The 5,945-nt window shown below is 31.8% G+C and overlaps 1 pseudogene; it reads right to left on the reverse strand.

Annotated features, from left to right (window-relative positions):
• Positions 1-3,601: 3,601 nt before the first annotated feature.
• On the reverse strand, positions 3,602-4,693 carry LOC114076958 (annotated as a pseudogene).
• Positions 4,694-5,945: the final 1,252 nt, after the last annotated feature.

The following is a 5,945-nucleotide window of genomic DNA, read 5'->3' on the forward strand; positions in this document are numbered from 1 at the left end:
AAATGAGAGTATCGTGAAGAGTGTGAGGATTGTGTTCCCAAATGTACCTCATTATGCATGAATCTGGCATCTTTGGAAGAATGTATGTGGAAACTTCAAAAGGAGCAGAAAGGTCATAAGTGATCTATTCTACTCTATGGCCAAGGTATATAGAAAGGAAGATTTTGATAAGTTGATGGCTAAGGTTGATAGAATTCATCACAGGGTTAAGGAGTACCTTGAAGATGCAGGTTATGAAAAGTGGTTAAGAGTTCATGCAACAGTAAACAGAGGTAGAATGATGACTTCGAACATTGCAGAATGTATCAATGGTTGTCTTGTTGAAGCACGCCAATTAACTATATTAGAATTCTTGGAAGAAGTTAGAAATCTTTTTGGTTCTTGGTATTACAAAAACAGAGAAGTAGCCTCATATACAAAGGACACATTAGGGAGAAAGTTTGAGGAATTGTTGATTATAAACGCGGCTAAAAGTGCAAAGATGGAGGTATGTATCATTATATAATACTTTATATTATATATATCCAATTCATTGTATCATTCTGCAGTTTGAACATGATTTGTTTTTAAAAAATTATATATTTAAAATTTTTAATGTACACAGGTTGTTCTATAATCTGAATTTATTTTCTCGGTTTATGAAACTGGAAGAAGATACATTGTTTGTCTTGACCGAAAAGTATGTTCTTGTGGTAGATTTCAACTAGATGAGATACCTTGTGCACATGCAATCGCTGTATTGAAAGAAAAGAATGTCATAGATATGAATCCGTATTGCTCTGATTACTACAAGCCTGATGCATTGGCAAAAACATATGAGTTTCCAATGGTACCAATGCCAGATAAGGCAGATTGATCAGATCCTAATAATGTGGTAGCTAAAACTGTGTATCCACCTAGATACAGAAGACCATCTGGACGACCAAGAAAAGGAAGAAGAAAGAATGCAGATGAAAAGATTTTGGCGAACACAAATTGTTATGGACAAGAAGGACACAACAGAAGAACTTGTACTTTCTTTACAAAAGAGAAGTGAATTAGTCGTAATATTTCTAAGATATCAATATTTTTTTTAAATAATTTATAACGTAGACATTTTATCATTTTCAGTATTCATTTCAGTTGCAATTTAAACACTTTTGATTTTGATAAATAAACTTATATATAACCTGTGTTAATTAAATTTTAAGTTGCGCTTTTGATTATAAATACTTTGTTATTATTGGTGTTGAAAAATATATTTGTGTCAATATTTTTTTTTATATAAATTTTATAATTCTTATGTTACACTATGAGAATATAAATTAAAAGGCTTAATGATACATGATTAAGGACAAACGAAAAATTCTTGATACTTACAGGCTATCACAATTCTGTTTAGCAATGTCTTGTGCAAATTCAATCATGAAAGGAACTTGAGGCTCCAAAAGTGAACCAGTAATGTTGTCTTTGTATGCATGACAATCACCAAATTTTGTGTGCTCAGTTTCTTCAAAGAATCCACTGTCCAGTAGGTAGGAAGGAAGCATTTTAGACAACATTTTTATCTCATGAGGAATTATTTTTTTTCTTGTGCATATTGATGAGTCAAAAATTCTTATCACCCTGTTTTTTAACTCAACAACTGTCAGCACCCAATGAAATTCTTGATCGCAGTTAATCGGGATGTAGACCTCATCTACAAGATGCCATGATAAAAAAGCTGGGATTCCAAAACCTTTGATGATGTTAATTAATGACCTCTCATATACAGATACAATTGAAGCGCGATCAACATGTTCTTGTGTACTAAGACTATCATCATCATTGTCCATGTAATACCTATCATAACAATTTTTTACATGTGACATGAACAAGCAGTGGGTTGTTGTGCATCTGTATTGATCCATGCTGCAAAGTTTTAATTTTTTACGAAAGTAGTAAAAAATCACATCAATGTGCTATAAAAAAAATGAAAACATAATAAGAAATTATATACATCTAAACAATATAGAAAAATATAATTATTAAATATTGATCATAAATTTTGCTAATTAAATATTATGATACTTCTACAGAATGTATCATGTTATAATAATATAAGTGTGACTGCTACATATTTGATAATTAGTTTAAGATTTTTACCTCATTAGTCCAACATTTGTTTGGATGTGAAATGGCATAGGACCAATTCTTGTTCATTGAAAAAGCAACAACAAAGTTCATCATCGTAAATTCAAAAAAAAAAATTGATCTGTATTTATCGTCTGATGGGTTCCTGCATATATGATACATAAGTTTGAGTATATTTACATGATACATAACAGTGACTTAATTACAATTTTTATAAACAAAGTATCATGAATTAGTTATATAAAAAATAATTACCCCAAACACTTGCAAAAATAATGTATAAAACTTACTTATTGTTATGATTTTTTAGGAGCCGCCTTGACAACAAATTTATATAATCCTCAATAAGTTTCGGCGAAATTTGATCTGTAATGCCACATCCTTCGAACGGGAAATAGAGTCGAGTCATATCCTTCAATTTCTCTTTTCCCTTCTCGCTTGACCCAAAAGAAGTACAATATGGAGAATGAATATTTCTCAAAGGCATTCTGTTTCTATACGCAAGAGTGACTGAATCAGTTCTAACTCCAATCTCAGTTATTGGAATGTCAGTGGGTAATTGACTATCAGTCAACAAGTACTGGCTGCTAGTTATATTCTGTGGATTGTAAGAATATAATGGTCTAGCATTAGTAGGATCTTTCCCCAAATCTTTGATAAGTGCATCTATTGCTGCTTGAGTTGATGGCACTATTGTTGTTGAAGTGGAAGATTCCTGTATAATATGATGTAATGATTTTTAAAATAAATTTGTGTAATGAAATTGTGTGTCATAAAGCAAAATTGAAAAATCTATTGATGCATCCATTGTTGTTTTATCGGGCAAAACGTGAGGGATGTTGTGTTGAACATTGTCATCAACATCTTGCTCCATGATATGTTCATTTAAATCTTGGTGCGATTGATGTGCGTCACCATCCTGAATATGCAGTTTTTAAATAAAAATTGTTAATATAATTTGTGTTGATACGTAACAGTGATTATACTCACATGATACATAACATTGAGTATATGTGCATGATACATGACATCAACTAAATGAAAAATCATATACAATGTATCATAAACATTATCTTTGGAGTATCATTGACTTGTTGTTCACCCTCGTTTACAGAAACACTAACACCATTCTCAGCAACATCCCCCGCATCATTGATGACTTGATGTTCATCATAGTTACCAGAAATATCAACACCATCCTACGCTACACCACCCATATCAGAAATATCAATCCGTATTTGCGGAGATGTTTATTTCTCAGACTGAAATGTGCTTGTATTATCCTCAACATTGATGTTTTCCTTGCCTCGAGATTGCATCAACTGGGAGTGGTTTTCCGTTATCAATATAATCAGTTCCTCAAATTTCTTGTCAACCTATAAATTATAAATACATTTAGGATAAAAATAAATTACATTTGATTAAAAATATTAAAATAATTAACTTACGTTAGTTTTCAAATGTCCTTTCAACTCTTCAATATATGGAATTACATAGTTGACTTTCTGAGAATCTGCAGAACCATGTACATCAGCAGCCGATTTCGGAGACACGTCTGGAATAGAACCATGTACTTCAGCAGCCGGGTTCAGACACACGTCTGGAATAGAACCATGTACATCATCAGCAGTCGAATTGGGAGGCAGATCTGAAATAGAAACATGTACATCATCATCCGGTGTCGGAGACACATTTGATTGATCAAGCTGATTCGGTTCTGAAACTTTTTTTTAATGTATAACCACTTTTTTTTCTTTTTGACGGTGGTGGAGGAGATGTATCAGACACTCTAGAAGGTCTCCTCAATAACTGTTCGAGAGGTTTGGTGGAGAAATCATCAAAATCATCTTCCTCATTTGGTTGTACTAAGGGTGGTGAAGAAGAAGGAGCATGTTCAACTTCAACTAGGTCAAAAGCTTCAATTTCCTCTGCTGTTGGGACAATGTTTGAACATGCATTCTGAATGTATCACAACACATAAAATAATTTAAATGTTAATACAATACAACACATTAAATAATTAAGACAGATCACAATGTATCACAAGACATAAATAACGATATTAAATAGACAAACTTAAAATAGTTTATTCTAATAGTAAAAATTGATTCAATTTTACCTCTTGGAAAATGGTAGACATAAGCATTCCAAACTTTGCCTTATCTGACACAACTCTCCAATTGCACATTCTTGTGATGACATTTCGTTCTTCCAGAGCAATTTCAGAATTTAACTGGGATGCACATTCGTATATCCATACGTTAAGTGCATAAGGCAGCCCATATAATCGATACAATTTTTCGCTAACATCAAAATCTTGTCTAAGTGAACCGATGAGTTTTGAGAATGATAGCTGACCCCAAGGATAATCTTGATATCTACCATCTTCAACCATTAGAAAAATCCACAAGGATATAGTTGTATTATCAAGAGTAGCCAATACGAATGTATGAATAAAGAACAATATAGAAATTTGGAGTGCATCCTGATCGTTCTCCCAGCTACCCATCTTAAACCGTTGAACTAATTGATACTTGGTAACACTATTGACTGTACCAGGAAAATACTTTTGAAAAGGCATAAAATTAGTTGATTCTGGGTATTGAAAATCATTGGTATTGCCTTTGACTTTAAGTCCAGTTAATATTGCAAATTTATCTATACCAAATTTTAGGATACACCCGTTTGAATGTCTAATATGCAACACATTAGGGTTGCTTAGTGATTTGGCCCTGAAAATTACATTTAGTAATATCTAAAAAGGGTCCAAAATTATATCCCTAAACAGTTGGATTACATTCTCCCCTATATATTTTTCAAAGTCCTTCAGAAAAGTGTTGTTAAAATTGACAGGAAACCTTATGGGATGTGTTGGTATCTTTTTTATCTTGTACTTGAGTGGCTGCAATTTAAAAAAAAAACAAATTTTGACGATATTGAATATAAATACTAAATAAAACAACTAATACTAAATAAACAACTAATACCTTACTGATACATGATATCAGTTTTCAAAAATTCATATAGCATAAAAAACATATGATACACATCTAATTCATGTATCAATGCATCCACTAAATACTATAACACACTGAGTCGATATGTATTAAATTTATTGTCTGATACATGAGAACTATTTTCATATACTCATGATATATATAAATTCATCTGACGCAATTGATTCATGTATCAATGCATCGACTAAACACTATAACACACTATAAAGATATGTTCAAACGTACTATAATTTTAAAAGAAGTATAAAAAAGACATACCCGAAGCAACGTCCTGACAATAATGGTTGCTGTTGCTTTTCTCTTTTTTTGGTGTATTTTAGCAACCTTTGATTTAGATGATTCCCCAATATCTTTGTTTGAATCCTTCCGAACATTCATACGATCATGCAAAAACTTTTTTCTATTTTCTTTCTAATTTTCATCGTCCGAATCATAAATCCTCCTATTCGTAAAAGGATCCATTAATATGATGTAATAGAACGATGAACAAGAAGAAAAGAAGAACGGATGATGGAGTAAGAAGAAGAATAAGAACCAGAGACGGATGATGGAGTAAGAAGAAGAAGAAGAACCAGAGAACAATGGTAGTTCCAATTTTCAGAAATTTCTGATTTTTGAATTTTGAAATTCAAAATTGCATATTAAATGTTGTGAAACGTGTTTAATTAAAAGTAATAATTCAAAATTCAAAAAGTGATTCAGAAGATTGAGTGTTTTAGTGGAGAAAAATAGGCATGATATTGGGGAAGTGAGTGTTATAGGAGAGAGAAGGCTATGAATCTCTAAACTTCTAATAAAATTAAAGAAAAAAGGGAA

This window comes from Solanum pennellii, chromosome 4 (genome assembly GCF_001406875.1).
Source record: "Solanum pennellii chromosome 4, SPENNV200".
In the NCBI taxonomy this organism is placed as follows: domain Eukaryota; kingdom Viridiplantae; phylum Streptophyta; class Magnoliopsida; order Solanales; family Solanaceae; genus Solanum; species Solanum pennellii.